This window comes from Globicephala melas, chromosome 2, assembly GCF_963455315.2.
Source record: "Globicephala melas chromosome 2, mGloMel1.2, whole genome shotgun sequence".
Taxonomy (NCBI): Eukaryota; Metazoa; Chordata; class Mammalia; order Artiodactyla; family Delphinidae; genus Globicephala; species Globicephala melas.
Window position 1 is genome coordinate 136,301,981 of NC_083315.2, and position 20,627 is coordinate 136,322,607.

Here is a 20,627-nt window from a genome sequence, read left to right on the forward strand (position 1 = left end):
GATTTTGAAAACTTCATATGAAATAAAGAATGTAAAATCACTCATTAATGATGTTTTATATTGATTAGATGTTGAAATGAAAATATTTTGATATGTTGGGTTAAAAAAATATCATTAAAATTAATTTCATCTACACAGTAAAGGGAACCATCAACAAAATGAAAAGGGAACATACTAAATGGGAGAAAATATTTGGAAATCATATGTATGATAAGGGGTTAATATTCAAAATACATAAAGGACTCATACAGCTGAATAGCAAAGAAACCAAATAATTCAATTAAAATATGGGCAGAGGATCTGAATAGACATTTTTCCAAAGAAGACATAGAGGTGGTCAACAGACACATGAAAAGATGGTTAACATCACTAACCATCAGGGAAATGCAAATCAAAACCGCAATGAGATACCACCTCATACCTGTCAGAATGGCTATCATCAAAAAGACAAGAAATATGTGTTGTCAAGGATATGGCAAAAAGGGAACTCTTGAGCACTGTTGATGGGAATATAAATTGATGCAGCTATTGTGGAAAGCAGTATAGAGGTTCCTAAAAAAATTAAAAATAGAACTACCATTTGATCCAGCAGTTCCACTTCCAGGTATTTGTCTGAAGAGAACAAAAACACTAGCTTGAAAAGATATATGGACCCCCAGAATCATTGCAGCATTATTTACAAGAGCCAAGATGTGGAAACAACCAAAGTGCCCACTGATAGATGAATGGATAAAGAAAAATGTGAGATATATATATGTATATATATATATATATATACATATGTAAAACTCAGCCATGAAAAAGAATAAAATCTTACCATTTGTGACAACATGGATTGACCTTGAGGCATTATGCAGAGTGAAGTAAGTCAGACAGAGAGAGACAAATACTGTATGATCTCACTTACATATGGAATCAAAAACAAACAACAACAAAAGAAAACCAAGCTCACAGATACAGAGAACAGATTGGTGGTTGCCAGAGGTGGAGGTTGGGGGTAGGTTTGATGAAAGGGTAAATGGAGTCAAAAGATACACACTTCCAGTTATAAAATAAATAAGTCATGAGGAATTAATGTGCAGCATGACAACTATAGTTAATAGTGCTGTATTGCATATTTGAAAGTTGCTAAAAGAGTAAATCTTAAAAGTTCTCATCAAAAGAAAAAAAATCTGTAACTAAGTATGGTGATGGATATCAACTAGACTTACTGTGGTGATCATTTCACAATACATACAAATATCAAATCATTACATTGTACACCTGAGACTAATATAATGTTGTATGTCAATTATACTTCAAATAAAAAAAAAAGACTTTTCTGATGATAATATATGTGATATTTTAAATATTGTAAAAACATTAATTTTACATGTTTGTTTTACTTTTTTACTATGGCTAATAGAACATTTAAAATTACATATATGCATATGAGATTAAGAGATACAAAGTACTATGTATGAAATAGATAAGCAAAAAGGATATATTGCACAGCACAGGGAAATATAGCCATTATTTTGTAATAACTTTAAATGGAGTATAATCTATAAAAATATTGAATCACTATGTTGTGCAAAAACTAATATAATATTGTAAATCAACTATACTTCAATAATAAATAAATAAGTAAATCATTAAATCAATCAATCAATATTTTTAAAATAAAATTACATATATGGCCCACATTTTGTTTCTACTGAACAGGGTTGATCTAGAACACAAACTTTTTAATATGGGGGTCAGTAGCTGTCTTCACTGAAGATGAAAACAGACAAAAAAAGGTAGAGTCTATAGAATTTCAGGTTTAGGTCAGGCTTGGAGATAAACATTCTGTCAATAGGGATTTTTAAAAATTAAACTGAAAGATTGCTAACATATCTTTTACATAAAGAGTATCTGGGACGATTTTTTAATGTGACTCTGTTTTAAGAGAAAAGGTGAATTAAATGGCCAAGGTCTCATAAGCACACAAATTTTAAAACTCTGATAACTCTGATACAAAATGCACTATCTTAGGTAAAATTCTTCAGTATATGTATAAATACATATATATAAATGAAAATACATATGAGACATTAACATTATATATGTATTAGCTTTTACCATATGTTACTAATGTTTTCAAGGGCATTAATGGCTTATTTTTGAGGTCCTGGATTTGATTTAAGAGGGTCATTTAAAGTTAATTATAATCTAATGTTCAGCTTGGTATTCATCTTGTATATGCACAATTAAAATTCTGCTTCTATTCAGGTGTTGTGTTTGCAGGTTGGATCATATAATGATCATTCTGGCATAGCTAGCAAAATGGTGCTGGCCACCACTAGGAATTGTCTCAGAGTTCTCTGTATTTAATAACAGTGTTACATCTTTTTCCAAGATCTCTTGTCAAGTGAACAGATGTGTACTTTAGCCATGGTTTGTAAAGCAAATCAAGTGTTTCTATGTAGGCTGGCTCTAATTTCTACAGATACTGTCATCTTTGTGTACATGTGGCTAAGAAGTAAGCCTGTAGTAACAGTATAGCAAACTTTCACTTTCCCGAAATTGAAAAAGAGTTCCTTATTCTGAATGATGGAATACTTTGTTTTTTTCAGTGTCAATATTCATTTTAAATTACAAATATTTGGATTACACAAAAGTACACTTAACCCAAACTATAGAATTAGGCTTTAAAAAGCAAATAAATAATACCTCTTTCTTGCCTTCCCAAGCTTGGAACCAACTGGGAAATAGACATGAGACAGATAACTGGAGATTAAAATATCAGCTTTAATACTGGAAAAGTCATTGGGAGAATCGTTGTGTATCTGTATAGAAAGGCTCACTAGCATCCCCTATTCCCACTAGATTTTGCTAGAGCGCACTCGAGGGAAAATTTGGGTCTATTCAGGCGATTCACTTAGGCAAAATTGCTGCCTCCCACTAATCTGGGGGCACCAACAGATGAAATCAGGAGCAAATCTCCTGTAGTAGATTGGGAGTGGGGAAGGGGGGTGGGGTCTCACATTTGCTCTCTTAACTTCTCAAATATTTTACTGTAAAATACTACAGATGGAAAATAAATGAGGATAAATCTATACAAAGTCAAAGCAGCCCTAGTTTGGTGTATGTGGGTGTAATGCTTACCTACACATTGTGATATAAAGGTTGTGGGGACAGCCACTCTCTCTACAGTGCACATCTGCTGGTTTTGCCTTCCCAGCATTCAACATTCTGGTAAGAACACCTCAATTTTTCCTCAAGTATCAGCTCTCTTCTTACAGTATACCTGATATTCTGGTGGACATGACCCCACCCCTCAGCCCAGGCCAATCAGAGCATTCCAGTTGAGCATATGACCCAAGTTAGGCCAATCAGGCTTGAATACCAGAACTTGTGTTGAAACTAGTAGGAAAAAGACCCCCTCTTTCCATTAGGGTCCTTAAGCTGTCAGATGGCACTATGTGGAGATGCTCCTCTCTGAAAATGAAGCTGATTAAAATAGAATCAGAGTCATGGAGAAACTGAGTCCAGATATTTTCATTTGAAATGAATCCTGGATGTGTAGCTTTCCCTAAACCTATTCCTACCCCTGGACATTTGACCTGTTGCTTGTGAAGGTCAATTTTTTTCAATTTTCTTAAACATTTGAATTGGATTTTCTTCACTTAACATCAAAAAGATTCCAGGTTAATAAACTCCCTTGCCAAAAAGATTTTCTTTCCAGAAACCTAAAATTGTGCCACAAGAGGAATCTTTTCCTGGGAGAAGTATTATACTATCAATTCTTAGTGTTAACTATCATCTTAGTGTTCATTTTTTTACCAGTTTTTTTGAGAAAGGACAGTGGGATAATGGACATTTTTATCAAGGATGCTTGTATTTTTTCTAAGGAAAATAAAGAGATAAAGAAGCTAATTTCTTCATCATCGAATCAGCTTCTAGTTAGAGCTTGATAATTAGCTAGGGTATCTCAACATGACTGATTACTAACAGCATCTGGAAAAGTTTTTAAAACACAAATTTGTGAACCTTACTCTAAACCTACTGAATGATATTCTCTGGGATATGTCCTTAGAATCTTAAAAACATTCTACAAGTGATTCTAATAATCAGATAGGTTTGCAAACAATAGGTTTGCAGTCTATATTGGTTTAGACTAAGGTGGTGGTTCTTTAGCCTAGTGGTATTCATTCATTCATTTATTCATTCAGGCATTATTTTTAGGTTTCTATTTTGTTATTATCTACAGAAATGCAAGGATGAATGAGATGTAGCCCTGACTCATAAAGATCACAGTCTGGTTGAAGAGACTCACCATAGATAAATGTGCTATATCTGTAATGGAAGCATGAACCAAAACCTGGGTGCAAGTTGGGAAGAGAGAACAGCTCACTCTGCTGGGGTATTGAGTGAAGGTGTTGAAAGGGATTTGTAGGATAAGGTAGGCAGGAAGGGGAAAAAAGCATTTGAGGCCTAGGAACTAGTAGGTACAAAAGGGTAATGTGGTACAAGGCCTTGCAATACTCTGGAAATAAGTTTGGTGTGGATGGAGGAATTGCTGCCAAGTGGGGTGTGGGGTTGAGGAAGCAAGAGGTAATTTGAGCTTGTATTTTATGAAGTGCTAAAAATTTGGGATTTTCTTGTGTGGCCTCACTGGTATTCATAATCCATAGATCCTACCACTCTTATCCCCTTACCTTCTTCATGAAGTCACTTCCTTCCACATCCAGCTTAAATTCCAAGGTCAATCACTATTAACCTTCCTGTGAATACACTCTCAAGCTATCCGCGCTCTTTCACTTTGCTGCATATATCTGGCCAAATTCAACTCTTCTTATCTTCCATGCTAGCAGCCACACAGCTGACTGTGGATGGAGGAAAATCACAACCATACTGACAAGTATCACTTACACTCCTGATCACTAAACTCATAAGAAAGTAATGCTGTTAGGCAATCATACGCTGTTGCCCTAGTCCACTCACTCACCTGGATCATTACATCGTACTTTTTCATCTCTCATCAAACCTCAGCATGTTTCCAAATTCTTACTCTCAGATGACCTTCTTTCTACTTCACTGAGAAAACTGAAACCATGAAAAGAAGGCTTCTACACACCTCTACCACCATATATACCTACCCACCTGCTTCTGTACGAATCCACTGTACCTGATCTCCTGTCCAAGCTCTTAGCTAGGGCTAACCCTGTGACCTGTGTGCACCCACCTTCTCTCAACTCCTCAAGGATGTTGCTGCAACAATTCTCCCTCTATCTCCTGGATATATTTTGGTCCCCACTGGATCATTATAATTAGCATAACAGCATGCTGTTATTCTCCCAACTTGAAAAATATCTTCATTGACCCTACTTCTCCTCTAGCTTATGCCCCCATTTCTCTTCTTCCTTTTATAGCAAAACTCTTTGAAAGAGTTTTCTGTAATACTCATGTTCTCCAATTTCTCTCCTTCCATTCTTCTTGAACCCACTCCTTAGAAACTGTCCATCTTCCTTGACCTATCATTACTCAATTTTCTTCATTTGGCTCTAGAACACCATACTTTCCTGGTTTTCCTCCCACTTTTTTGGCTAAGATTCTTAGTCTTTGGTGGTTCTTTCTCATCCCTCTTAACTTAAGTATCCAAGTGTCCCACAGCTTAATCTTTCAACCTCTTCTCTTTTCTACCCACACCTACTCTTTTGGAAATTTAATCCAGTCTAATGACTTTAAATATCATCTTTAGGCTAATGAAATTTGTATTTCCAGCCTGGATCTCTCTCCTGGACTCCAGACTCATAAGTCCAACTTCTTACTTAGCTTCTCTACTTGCATTTCTAATAGGAATCTTCAACATAAAATATCCAAGTCTATGCTTTAATATCCTCCCACCCCTAAATCCTGTTTCATTTGCAGCTCTCCCTTTTCAGAAAATGCCATGTCTTTTCTACAACTGCTCAGGTCAAAGCCTTGGAATCATCCTCTCATTTTTTTCACACCCCACATCCAATCCTGTATAGTCTTCCCCAGACATCATCATGATTCATGCCTCGCCTCCTTCCAGTCATTACTCAGATATCATCTACTGGCAGTGGCCTTCCCTGGACATCCAATTTGAAATTGCATAAACACAAACACACACACTTCTTATCTCCTTTCTCTTCTTTACTTTTCTTCTTAGCACTTATCTCTAGCTAACCTGCTATACATTTTATTTATTTGGCTTTTCTCCATTAGAATGCAAGCTACATAAAGATAGATATTTTAACCTATTTTGTTCACTAACTGTATCTCTAGTGTCTAGAAGAGTGCTTGGCTCACAGTGGAAGTTCAATAAATATTTGCTGAGTTAATGAATGCACAAATGAACACACATGTAAAGGATGATGCATGGGAGGTCTATTAAAGCATGACTTTATCAGATCTGTTTTTTAAGACCATAACCGTGGAGGTAATGAGGAAGATAGGCTAGTGGGCAAAGATTAGTGGCTGGAAAATAATTTAGGGGCTATTGATAAAAAAAAATTTTGCACCCTGAACTAAGGCAGTAGTGTTAGAAATAGAGAGAAGGAGATGAGCTGGACCAACTGGGGCAGGCATTAGGAAAGAAAACGGGATGGTCAAAGTGTATACAGGGATGTTAGTATGAGTTAACCTGCCTCATACCTGAGGTGGGGCAGAAAAGTCTGGCTACACTCTTCTTGTCTCTGCCTGGCTCAAACTGGGCTCTGCTCTCAACTCTAATCTTATTTCTGGCTCTTTTATTAAGTTCTGCTTTGGATCCCTTCCTGTATGTATAACTTTGGGCAAGATACTTTCCCCTTCCTAAAAGTACCTGTAATTATTTCCTAGAGCTGCTATAACAAATTACCACAAACTGGGTGGTTTAAAGCGGAAAGTTATTCTCTCACAGCTCTGAAGGCTAGAAGTCTGCAATCAAGGTGTGGGCAAGGTCATGCTCTCTCTGAATGTTCTCAGGAAGAGTCCTTCTTTGCCTCTTCCTGGGTTCTGGTGTGTGCCAGCTATCCTTGGCATTCCTTGGCTTGCAGGTGCATGACCGTAATCTCTGCTTCTGTCTTCACATGGTTTTCTCTCTGTGTCTGAGTCTTCACATGGCATCCTTATAAGGACACAGTCACTGGATTTAGGGGCTACTCTAATCCAGTATGACTGCATCTTAATTAATTACATCTGTGAAGAACCTAAATCTAAATAAGGTCATTTTGTGAGGTTCCACATGGACTTGAATTTTGGAGAGACACCACTATCTTCCAGAGAAAGGAGGTGGACATTTAGGGTAAACTATCATTATCAATTTGTGTTTTATAAATCACAATCTTCATCTTGGAATTTCCTGTAAGTTTGCAGATGAAAAAAATTATTTGCTAACTCTTGCTTTCCCAAAGAAAGTGAAGGAGGGATAGGATTCTATGGGTGTGTTCTAGAGGCCTAATACACCAAAGTGATCAAAATAAGAGACTGTTCATATAAAGCCCTTGGCATATTACTTGGTATTCATACATTCCACAAATCTTTCTTGAGCACTTGCTATGTGACAGCCACTAAGGTAGATGCTGGGAACACAACGGGAAATGAGAGAGATGCGATTCCTGCCCTCACAGAGCTCAAAGCGTAGTGGTGGAGGCAGACATTAAACATTCAGCAAAGATATAGGTGTAAGAGTAAATACAAATCCAAAAAGAAAAAGAAATTAATTTTCCCTGGTATAAAAATGGTAAAGAGACTCTTCTCTCCTCCTTTTCTTTCAGAGCATTTCTTTAGAGTACTTGTAATTGTGAATTCTTTCTTTGTCCCTTTTAAAAACCTAAGCCTCTTGCCAACTTTATAACCCAGGAATGTCTTTCTCAAGGACCTTGGAGACATCTTTTTGAAATGGAATCATCAAGGAAGATAGTGTCAGAGAAAACCAGAGCCAGACAGAAATTAAAGTGGTGAAGGTAAATTTCATGCAGGAACTATTATAATAGGGGAAGAGAGACATGAGTATGAAGCTCCATTCTGAATACAACAAGGACAAGTGGGGACTTACAGCCAAGGAGCAAGGTAAAGAGGGGTCAGTGGATAAAAAAAATTGCCAAGAGGAAACATCAAGGATAAGGGGGTTTCTGGCCAAAAGAACTTGATAGAATTATTAAGGAAGGCAGGATGGTAAGGTATTGGGGGGAGGGGAAGTGTGGAGGGAGGAATTTGATCAGATAATCATGGTTGGGAGATTTTTCCCCTATTACAAATGAGAACTCGGGTTAGTGAATGTGCTGGCTGTCCCCTGACCTTCTATTTAATATGGCCTGTGGTTTTGGTCCTCCCCGACCTTTGCCTTTGCAGTATATATATTTTTTTAACATCTTTATTGGAGTATAATTGCTTTACAATGCTGTGTTCATTTCTGCTGCATAACAAAGTGAATCAGCTATATGTATACATATATTCCCATATCCCCTCCCTGTTGCATCTCCCTCCCACCCTCCCTATCTCACCCCTCTAGGTGGTCATAAAGCACAGAGCTGTGTTATGTAGCTGCTTCCCACTAGCTATCTATTTTACAGTTGGTAGTGTATATATGTCCATGCTACTCTCTCACTTCATCCCAGCTTACCCTTCCCCATCCCCGTGTCCTCAAGTCCATTCTCTATGTCACGTCCTCTTGTTTAAGGCCTAGTTATCATTTGAGAACATGTATGGGATGGGTTGTATCTGCTTGGCTATATAAAAGGGTTAGGTTTCTTTCTGTCTTACATCTCTTCAGGGGATTGCCTGTGATATGAATCATATTCTGGTTTAACGTTTATTCAGTAATAAAATTGCTTTCTTTTCCTTCTACCTTTGTGGAGAGGTTTTCTGGGTAGCCAGGAGATTTTGGTTTTAATTATATTTCCCCAAAAAGGGGAATGAGAATTGTCAAGCACTACTGGTGGGAGGGAAATCTGGAACAGCCATTCTGGAAAGTTATCAGATGATATCTAGTGAAGTATATGTTTGCCTTTTGCCCAATAATTCTATTCCTGGCATATACCCCAGAGAAAATGTCCTTAAGAAAACAATTTCAAGGCTGTTCAATACCCTATTGTTTATTGTAGTCAAAATAGGTGCCCATCACTAGGGGAACAAATGAAAGATAAAACATGGTAGATATATATTATGGAATAATGTGCATAATACAGAAACAATGAACTACATGAACATACAGAAACAAGGATAGATCCTAAAATAGCACTGAATGAAAGAGAATCAAAATACAATTTATAGCACAATAACTTATTTTTTTCAAAGAAATTAACTTTTATTTGAAAGGAGACTACCCTTCCCCTCACTATTTCTAAGGACTCTATACAATAGCCTACTTAAACCATTTCCCCAATACCAAAATTTCTAACAGCAAAGCATACAACTGCTCTAAATAATAAGGCTTGTCCTTCACTGATTAAACTTCAAAAATTTCAACACAAAAATCAAACTTTACGTTTTTAAGTTTTAACAAATGTATTTTAAATACAACATGTTTTGTAGGAGTCCACAAGCTTTTCATCTCTAAAAAAACGACATAATTTTTAGGGTTCAAAAATTCCATTCTTCAAAAGAAATGACCAAGTGTTTTCTTCTATAGCTTCAAACTTTCTACACTCAATTATTTGATTGCTCCATGCCACCCCAGACAAACCTGACATGACTGAACTACTTTATGTTACTAACTTCCCCAAAAGAAAGTTAAAAAAGGAGTTTGTAGTAAATGCAGCTCTCTAATACCATGTCTAATACAATATCTAACAGAAAAGATGCTTCAAAAAGATCATTTCTTTCTTCATTCGATTAGTCAGGAGTTAATTTTCTGTAAAAGCAACAAACAAACAAAAAACCATTTACAAAAGCATAACACTAGGGGTTCCTGTTTTACTCAAGATGTTTAACTACTCAAAATGACAACAATTACATCTTTAAGAATATAATAAAAGGGGTGAAAACAGCAATACAATCGACAAAGTGTAGATGCTAAATAAACCAAAGATGTTTTTAAGGGTTCTTTTTAAGGAGTAGGAAGGATTAGAAGCTTGGAGAAATCCAGAATTAAACAAAAAAAGAGAAAGGGAAAAAAAAAAAAGAAAAAGATGTCCTCAACAGCAGCCACTCTGTTTATCAATAGCGTTTTGGGCTGTAGGAACAAGATCTTTATTGTGATCTGTATCGACTATAGTAAGGAGAAGGTGATCTTCTTCTGTACCAGTAATCATCATCTTCATATCTGTCGTACCCACGATCATATCCTCTATCATAGTAAGAATCTCGACGTCTGCCACCTCCTCCACCTCCACCTCCACCTCCACCGCCACCTCCACCGCCTCCACCACCACTGTGAGTTGGTCTGCCCATGTATATGCCTGGTGTGGGTGTGTGCACTCTCTTGGTGATAGAATAATCTACACGAATTCTTCTACCATCCAGCTCCATTCCATTTTCCCTTTCCATAGCCTCCTTTGAGTCATCTATTCTCTCAAAATAAACAAAAGCAAATCCTTGTGATCGTCCAGTTCACTGGTCATAAACCACATTGACACCACTCAATGGTCCATATCAAGAAAATACTTCGCAAAGATCTCTCTCTGTCGTGTACAAACTGAGGCCAAACACTCCTAGACAAGTGTTGGGATCTGGATTTGCCCTGCTGCCTGTATGTCTTCTCTGGTTAGACATTGGAGAATGACTTCGGCTCCTGCGATGCCGGTATTCTAGTGTATAGGACCTACTTTGAGATTGTCTTCTATGAGAGTGAGAATGGGATCTGGATCAAGTGTAACGTCTATGAGAATGCCTCCTTGACCTCGACCTGGATTTTAATCTTGATCAAGAATGGGATTGAGAGTGTTTGGAAACTCTTGATGGACTATGAGATCCTGACCTGCTCTCTGATTTTACATGAGCAGGAGTTCCCGTTGGAGATTTTGACTGAGAGCGAGGCTCTCTGCCCTCGAAGTTGTTCTCTCTACATCACTCATGTTGGCCAGGCACTCCCCAGAACTAAATAAGAGACAGGTCTCGGCTTGAGGGCCGATGGCCTAATCAACCAGCTGACTGGACCGTGGGGAGGAGGAAAGAGTCGGCAACAACAGCCGCTCCACTCCACTCCCACTCGGTCGCAGGCTCTGGCAAAAATCCACAACAACTTTTTATAAATAAAAAATACAGACACACAAAACAGTACTGCCTGTTTTTCAAAGATAGATGCACAACTCAAGGTTTATAAGGAACATCAAATGTATGCCTATTATTGGGATGGGGGTGGGACTGGATATAAAATAAAACAAGGGCCTTATATAGACAAATGTCGATAATGTGCTGTGATCTGAGGAATACAATCAACTTTCTGAGCCTCAGGTATAATAAATAAATAAAAGACACAAAAGAAAGGAGGTAGAGGAAAGAATTCTCCCACACAAAGAACTGGTCAGCTCTCTAGCGAATTAAGACTACCATCCCTTCTTAAATTCACTATCCTTCAATTTGCTACCATAAAGCTAAATACAAATAGAATTAGGAAGGTAAAATAAGGAGGTTATGTTGTCTGAAGTGGAGTATCTTTTTACAATTCCGTTCTGGCTGCCTTTTAAGAAAAGCTTGTGCATTAATTATATGTCAACAAATCATGGACAAAGATTATTTAACATTTTTAGATAGACTCATTAGAAATAGCATTCTGTTGGTCTAATTAAAGTTTTATTTCAGGATAATTCCTACCTTTTAATTGAATAATATATATTTATTGCCAGACATGAGTAATAAGAGGACCCCTGCTGATGACTTTATATGCACCACAAAATTATCTCTTCCGCTGCCAAAGTAAACCCTAAGTTGTGCTGCCTTTGTGTTTTCACGATATATCAAATTTAAACATGTGACAGCAAATTTTCACAGATAATCTAATAAAATCATTAACTGGAAAGTACTCATTTGCATAAGGATCAAATGTCAACAAGAATATAAAAATTAAATTAGCATTTGAAATCTCCAGACTTTTGGTTCTCTGGAATTAAACTTGAAGACATTACAAAGCCAAATTGTAATTAGATGTCTCCACTGTTGTCTACCAATAAGAATAGGGCTTTGGGGGAAATCAATTTAACCATCTATTCAAAAGATTTTAATAAAGAAAGATTTTCTTATTTAGGTCTATAGTCATCTCTATTTTGTTTAAGTAATTCCTCTTTAATTCAGGTGGTGACACGGTAAGTGTGCCATAATCAGTGGTAAGATAGCTTCCCAATTGTTTTCAGGTTCAAGATACCTTTATCCATAAATAAAGTAGATTTAAATTTATATGTTTTGGCCTTTGTCTAGGAGTATGAACAGACTGATGAATGAAATGAAGTCTTATTTCACTTAGAATATTTTACTTTGCTTGACTTTTAGTGGCTTCTACTTCTGTTGTTTCTGGTACAGACACATAAAACCATATCATAAAGAAGCTTTAAAATAAGAAAAGGAGATTAACAAGAATGGTCACTGATTCTGTATGCTTTCTCTGGTTTTAACTGTAATCACCTTTTGCTCCAAATACCATCTAGAACACGCTAACACGCAATTCTTCCTTTAAGAATTACTAGGACAAGGGCTTTAGTTTGGCAACTCACCAATGGTTATCAGTCTACAGCTATACAGGAACTCTGACTCAGTTGCTGACCAAATCCTTGAGCTTTACCTAAAAATAACATTCTTAAAATTACTCATTTATATAATATAACGAAAACTGTGTTAGCTTTCTCCTAGTCCTTTACTGGTTAGGAAAGCCACAATAAAAATTTCTAACAATATCAAAGTAGATAATCTCTATACTTTTATGCAAGAGTTGCATCTCCCAAAATGAGAAGCTTGATGTAGATAATTCACCTAATTGATTTCTGATCCAATTTCTTAATTTAATTTAAAAGTTTAAATTTCTAAACTATTGTTATCTAGCTTTTACACTCTAAGATGAAAATTTACCCAGACAGGTCATCTTGTTCAACTAGATTTTCAGAGAAGTTAATAGTAAAAGTACAAATATGAATCAGATTTTTCTGGTCCTTTTTTTAAACCCTTAAACCATAAATATTTTAATTAATTTTTAATTAATGACAGAAACTGAAATTTCTGTGAAATAAAAAAATGTACAGGTAAAATTATTTTTTCTTTTTCTATGTTTATGTATGTTTATAAACAGTCAATATTACAGATAAAATATTTGAAATGAAAATATATTTAAAAATCTGCACTCATATTTTTCATGAGAAAGCAGTTTTAAACTATAGTCTATTGAATGAGGCAGCCATCTGGTGACGGAAAAGAGCACTACAGACACTATCTTGCATGAACTGAACGTCATAAATATTCTACACAAATCAACTTAACCTCAAAAAATATAGTAGTGCTCTCCAACAGAAATATAATAGAAATCACATATGTAATTTAAAATTTCCTAATCGCCGCTTTTAAAAAGTAAAAAGAAACAGTAATTTTAATAAGGCATTTTTATTTAAACCAATATATCAAAACACATTATCATTTCAACATGTAATCAATACATATTTTTTTCATGCTAGGTCTTCAAAATACCATGTGTGTTTCACAGCACAACTCAATTCGGACTAGCCACATTTCACGTGGCTGTGGCTAGTGGCTGCCATGTGGGACAGCGCAGATCTAGAAAATGAAACGAGACCTGCAGTTACTTTGATTTGCCTAAGTTCATTCATTTCTCAGCCCTTCTGCCCACTCTTTTAAAAGTTCTTTCCTTTCCCTCTTTAAATTTTATCTTGTAAAATTTTTTGGCCTCCTGTACACTTTGGAATACATAAACGGCCCTCAAAAGTCTGTCGACGAACGACAAGACGACCCTTGGAGGTCCTATGTCTTCTCTGAAGGGCACCAGGGCGTTACGTAGGCCTGCGCTGTCCTTCCATTCGGCTCGCTCTGCGCTCAGCGGCTTCGGGCTGCAGTCAGCTACACTCCTGGAGGGCGGTGGTGGCGGGCCGCAGGACCAAGAGCGCGCGGGGGGCATCAGGGCCTGTTCCGACCATCTGGCCGCCTTGACATCACAGCGTCGTGTCTTCGGGGTTCAAGTCCAGCGAGGCTCCGGGCTTCCAATGAAGGTCAAAGATTTTCAGTAGGAAAGAGCCGGGACTGGAAGAGGCAACGACTAAGTCCCCGCCATAAGTCGTCGCTTCCCGTCCGGGCCTCTGATCCGGCGAAGGTGAGTGAAAAGCTACCTGCAGGGATCAAATGACCCGCAGCTCGGGAAGCTCCCCACCCTTTCCCAGGAGCACCAGCAGGGTCTTCCGGGTGGACCCCGACCTCTGCTGATTGGTTGGAGCTTGCCACCACGTGATCCAGAAACGAGTCGGCCACCGCTTTCCCCGCCCCTTTCTCCCCCTCCCCACCCAGAGGTCGCGGGAGGCGGAGGGCGGGTTTCCTAGGCAACCGCAGCGGGGTAGTGTGTACACACCAGGCCCCACGGTAGAGAGGGTGTCGTGCCTGCTGCTGCAAGACAGGGATTAAGAAGTGGGAGTGGACTCTGTTCTGTCTCGGATTGCCCCGGAATCCATCCTCTCTCTGGGATAAGGTGAGTGACTATCCCCTGGTGGCCTTTGGGAGTACCTCACCTGTAGGCAGGCCCCAGGAGTCTCTGCTCCCTTCTCCTCTCTCTGGCTACGCTGGGAGGAAGACAAGAGAGAAGCAACGTTGAGGTCAAAAGACCCCTGTAACGGTGCAGTGGCGATCATGAAAATGAGAGACAGTGACATGACTTTATCTGAGGCCATCACGGTTGCCAGAGCAAAGCTGAAGAGGAGGAGGAGGAGGAGGAGAGGGAGGGTGGCCCACAGCCGCCTGTGCAGCCTTTACTGAGGGAACGAACTGCTCCTTGGACACACTTGATACTGCTCACCTAGAGCTGGAAGGGCGTTTTTTTGCCCATCAGTAATAATGGATGGATTCTGATCCATTTGTACCCAATTAATTTTTAACTAATTAATGACAGAAACTGAAATTTCTGTGAAATAAAAAAATGTACAGGTAAAATTATTTTTTCTTTTTCTATGTTTATGTATGTTTATAAACAGTCAATATTACAGATAAAATATTTGAAATGAAAATATATTTAAAAATCTGCACTCATATTTTTCATGAGAAAGCAGTTTTACTTGACCATACAGGGCTTCTAGTTTGTAGAAAAGAAATTTGATTTTCTCACAATGACACCCTCCCCAGCTCTCATGGCAGACAAAAACATTACTCTTTGTACTCTAATTATTGTTCTACTCTGATTGGTCATGTACAGAAAGTATTTAAGTTATATCATATAGGACCCTGTGGCATGACAATTAATTCAAACCATTCAACAAATTTTTATCAAACACCAAGCATGTGTCAGGCACTGTGGTAGGTTCTTTGTCCCTGCCTTCAGTGAACATGTAACCTGTCAAGGAGGAAAGACCTGGAAGCATCACAATACAGTGGAACAGGTGTTGTATATAGGGCATATGCTGGCTTTAATTGGAGTCATGAGGAAAAGAATGATTATAATACTATCAGAGAGAATTAAAGTCTTCACAGAGAAGACCCTTGATTTAAATCTTTAAGGGTATATGGAGTATGCCGTAAAGTCAAGGGACAGTTAGGGAGGGGGAACAGCATGTGCCAAGAACAGAAATACCCCATGCCATTCAGAGAACTATAGTTGTGGCCAGAGCCTGGGTTGTTCCTGGGAGTTTGTGGTTGATGAGCTTGAGAGGTAGACAGGAGTTAGAGTTTGGAGACCATGAATACCTTCCAAGAGGAGCAGCGTGAGTGGATTTCCCTTTCAGGAGGTTGCTGTCACAGTAGAGTAGAGGATCGATTGGCAGGAAGTGGGACTATAGGGAAAGCATTGGTTAAGTTGAAGTGATGAGAGCCTGAATCAAAGCAGAGGCAATTGGATAGAGGGGAGGAAAAAAAAACAACAACAATGTGATAGACATTTAAGAGGTATATGCAGAAAGATTTAATGAGTGAGCAAAAGTGGGGGAAAGAATAAAAGAGCGGTTGAGCATAAGTTCCAGGCTTCTGACTTGGATGATTAAAAGAATGGTGTCACTTACCAAGAGAAAACATGCATTAGGAGAAGCAGGCTGGCTGGAAAATATAGAGTTCAGTTTTGAACATACTGAGTTTGAGACACATTCAGGTGGAGCTTTCCATGTGTGTAGTTGGGTGTTGCACAGAAAAGAGGAAGATAAAAATTAGTAATTCTTCAGCAAGAAGGAAACTATTAATCAGAAAATTAAGTTTTACATAACAAATAGAGAGACGCCAAGGAGAAAAAGTCACACCAAAGCAGAAAAAGAGCCATCAGCATCATCAGATTCGATGACAGGGTCAAATTGAGAGCTGAAACATGTCTAGTGTCTTTGGCAATTAGATTATTGTTGACCTGGAAAAAGAAACTGCAGTGGCCTGAGGTGTCCTCACTGAGACTGCAGTAAACTGAGAACTGAATAGAGGTACTGAAGTATTGCTAATGACTACATATCTTTTGTAATGTTTCCTAATGCTATAATATGGTACTAATGACTTATATCTAAAAGTTTTCCTGTAAAGGGATCTAAAATCAGCTGTTCATTGAACACAGGATAGGAGAGCTTTTTTTTAAAGATAGTAATGACCTAACATTCATATATGGAGAGAAAAGAGACCCTAGAGAAAGAAAGAGGGGAATAAATGAAAAGAAGGAAAATTTGACAGACCAAAGTTCTGAAAGAGACTGAAGAGGATGGGATGAGTACACAGGAAAAGGGATTCATTTTGGGCAAGAGAAAGAATACTTTTACTAAGACAGGAATCAGAAAGTGAAAGAAATACAGTTGACCCTTGAACTGATTAACTGGGGGTTAATCCATGTATAACTTATAGTCGGCCCTCTTATCCTTCGTTTCTCCTTATCCTCGGATTCAAAAGGCATGGACCATGTAGTATTGCAGTATTTACTGTGGAAAAATATCTGCATATAAGTGGGTCTGTGCAGTTCAAACCTGCATTGTTCAAGAGTCAATTGTATATTTTAAGAGGTGTGGGAATTTAAGGAGTGTATATCTGATGGTGTCACTGTTCTCTGTGAAAATGGGGACAAGATCATCTGCTGAGAGAGAGAACTTGAGAAGAGTGGTGAAAGTTTAGAATAGTCCAGACGTTGTGAATCCCAGATCTGTATCTCTAGTCCTACTCCCTAGGAGAGGAAGTTGAAGAGGAAAATATAAAATGTCTGTTGTTGGATTCAACTCAAGTTAGAGACCATACATTTGCAGTGATTTCAACTCACATGACCAACTGGCCATGTGAAATCTTCCAGCAGCACTCCAAAGCAGAGAGCACAGGTGACTAGATCAACCCAAGGTTTGAGATTGGAAGCGTGAAAGCTATAGAAGCTCCTGGTAGCTCCTGGCTCCCTGGAGAAACTAGAGAAGATCTGTAGTTTCTTAGATGGGCAGGCCCTGAAAAGAGCTTTCCCAAGGCGCAGAAGAGTGGGTACAAGCTGGGCATCAGGACACTCACCTCTTGATGGAATCAGAAACTGGAAGCCTTGGGACCACTTGTGACTGGAGAAAACATACAAGACTTGTAAATACCAGGAAGGCCCATAATTATGCATAATTAATTACGCACAATCACATAATTCAGATGTAGTTATGCAAATTATAGAATTTGGGGGTTTTAAGTTAAATTTTGTTTTGCTAATTAACTATTGAATTACAACAAGGTTTTTCCTAAATGAGGGCATTGGTGAAGGGAGGATAAGGTGAAGTGAAAGAAAAGGTTGGTACCCCAAATATGCATAGTAGTCTTCTTGAATAAATGGAGAGTTATATCTTGTTCTAGAGGAAGACTCAATACTGTAAAGATGGAAGTTCTCCCTAAATTAATCTTTACAATCGCATCTCAGTCAAAATCCCAAGTGAATTTTTAAAAACTAAATGCAAAATAATCATAAGTCTTATTTGGAAAAATAAATCTGAAAGAATAACTGGAAATTTCCAAAAAAGAAAATGAGATAGAAATTTACAACATGAATCACAGTAATCAATACAGGATAATACTGTAGGAATAGATAGAGCTAAGGGAAAGCAGATTAGAAAGTCCAAAATTAGGCTCAAGTATATGTGATAATTTAGTGAATAATGAAGGGAGCAGTTAATTTCTTCTGTAATAGGTATCTTGGACGTGGACTAGAAAACTTGGATGGCTGTTTGTTGACTTTGGGGGTGTTAAAGGCAGGTTTTATCCCTTGTGTGGTGGTGGGCAGACAGACTTTTCCTTTGGTGCTCACAGACATTAAACCAGAATGTAGGGGCTTCTCTTCTGATAAGAAGAGGTACTACAAAGCCCTCCTTTACTTGGGGTGCCATCCAAGTAAACCGAAGGAGGGAAGACTGTGGCCTGCATCTCTGTATGGGCCTCTGATGGATTATCTAAATTCCTTCAGGTTGTTCCTTGCTACATGCTCCCTTGCCTGGCCACTCCTATGCTGTAATATCTGGGCGTTGTCCAAGAATGGGGTAAAGAGACAGTTGCCAATTGGAAGCAGGGAAGGAATGATCAATATTACTTTTAATATAGATCCATCATCTAATCACTGCTCACCATCCTCACTACTACCACCCTATTCCAGCTGCCATCCTCTCTCACGTTATTATAACTGCCCCTTGACTGATCTCCTTGCTTCTCCCTTCAACCCCTACAGTCCATTTTCAACAGAATAGCTAGGGTGATCCTTTCTGAAACCTAAGACAGCTTGTGTTATTCTTTCTTTCAAAATCTTCATACAGCTTTCCATCTTACTCATAATGAAATCCAAAATCCTCATAAAAGCCTACAGGATAGCACATGATCTGACCCCACAGAACCTCTCTGACCCCACATCCTACTGGTCTCCATCTCCCTCACTGTGCTCCAGCTACATCATCTCACTTGCTATTCTACAAACATGTCACGTATACTTTCACCCATTTTTTTTTTGCATTTTCTTTTCCCCATGCTTTGATGCTTTTCCCCAAGATTCCTCATAGCCCGTACTGCCTCATTTTCCACAGTTCTTTGCCCAGATTCCACATTATCAAAGAGGTCTTCTCTTTTCTCCCATATCTATTATTCTCTAACTGGTAGATATTAGTCCTCAATGCATAAATGAATGAATGAGTGAATGAACAGAGATTCCATTGTATGAGGATAACTTTCTGGGTGTACTTTTCTTTGTGGTGCTAGCTGGGATCCCTTCCTCAGCATAGTGGAGCAATGTCCCCAGTTTACAAAGCCTGAGTACAAATATAGGCTGTAAATATTACCCTGATACAGATCTCAAAATCCTTTGATTTGGACTCTTTGGATGGCCCACAGCCACTTTCTTCCCAATCACTGCTGCTCTGAGTTTGGGGAATTTTTTTTTTCTTTTTTTTGTGGTACGCGGGCCTCTCACTGTTGTGGCCTCTCCCATTGCGGAGCACAGGCTCCGGACGCGCAGGCTCAGCAGCCATAGCTCATGGGCCCAGCCACTCCGCGGCATGTGGGATCCTCCCGGACCGGGGCATGAACCTGTGTCCCCTGCATCAGCAGGTGGATTCTCAACCACTGCGCCACCAGGGAAGCCCTGGGGAATTTTAAAGGATAGTTTTGTAAAATTTCTTCCTCTGGTACCTTGAATTTTGGGCTGGTCTGTACTGATGGGCTTTTTCTCTCAGTCTGATGCCATCTGCTTTATCTTCATTCAAAAGACCTTTCTCAACATCTCTGGCCATCAGTGCTCTTTTGCTAGCACTGCTACACATTCCTTTCTTATTTTCCTAGTTTCCTAGTCATTCCAGCGAGATTTGAGCAGAGAAGGTAGGTAAATACATGGCCTCAAGTCACCATCTTTTTTTTCTTAAAATTTTAATTTACATGTACACCTGCACATGTATAAAGTTTTGCATAAATGATTAAAAGTGAGCATATAAATACTTTAAAAATAAACATTTATGTAAAATTTCATAACATGTATGTAGAAACCACACAAATCTTAGGTATCTAATTTTATTCTCTCGAAGTAAATGCATTCCATTAGCACCTAGATCAAAAAATTTATCTTCATCAGCACTCCAGAACCTATCTTTTGCCTCCTCCTAGTCAATCAGCCCTGAAAGGTAATGACTATCTTGACTTCTAATACCATAGATTAGTTTCCAGATTTTATATGAATGGAGTCATGCAGTATGAACTCATTGTGTTTGTGTCTTCGTTTGTTCAATATTGTGTTTGTGAGAATCATCCATGTTATGTACACCAATAGTTTCTTTCTCATTCTACTCCTAGGTATAAACCCCAAAGAAAACTCTACCTATGTCCTGCATAATAAAAATGTCCAGGGAAACACTATTCAGCTCCAAACTGGAGACAGTCCAAATGTCTACTAACAGTAGAATGAATAAGTAAATGGTTATATATTCATATTATACAATACTAAACATGCTTTTTTAAAGTGTAGGGTTTTTTTTTTCCTTTTTACCTAGATCCATCTCCATGCAACCTCTCATGCCTATTATAACCACACCAGCTTTCACCTATATCCAAGGTAACTCATGTTAACAACTTAGTAT

At 38.3% G+C, this 20,627-nt stretch overlaps 2 protein-coding genes and 1 pseudogene across 3 annotated transcripts in view; 1 reads left to right on the forward strand and 2 right to left on the reverse strand.

Moving 5' to 3' along the window:
• Positions 1 to 20,627, reverse strand: part of RTN1 (reticulon 1) — a 415,427-nt gene that overhangs the window by 262,855 nt on the left and 131,945 nt on the right. The gene's annotated exons all lie outside the window — the stretch shown is intronic.
• Positions 9,840 to 11,255, reverse strand: LOC115852357 (transformer-2 protein homolog alpha pseudogene; annotated as a pseudogene).
• Positions 14,436 to 20,627, forward strand: part of LRRC9 (leucine rich repeat containing 9) — a 107,949-nt gene continuing 101,757 nt past the window's right edge. Inside the window, exon 1 of the mRNA XM_030855135.2 lies at positions 14,436 to 14,587. The gene's annotated coding sequence lies outside the window, so the exon portion shown is untranslated. The remainder of the gene's footprint in view (positions 14,588 to 20,627) is intronic.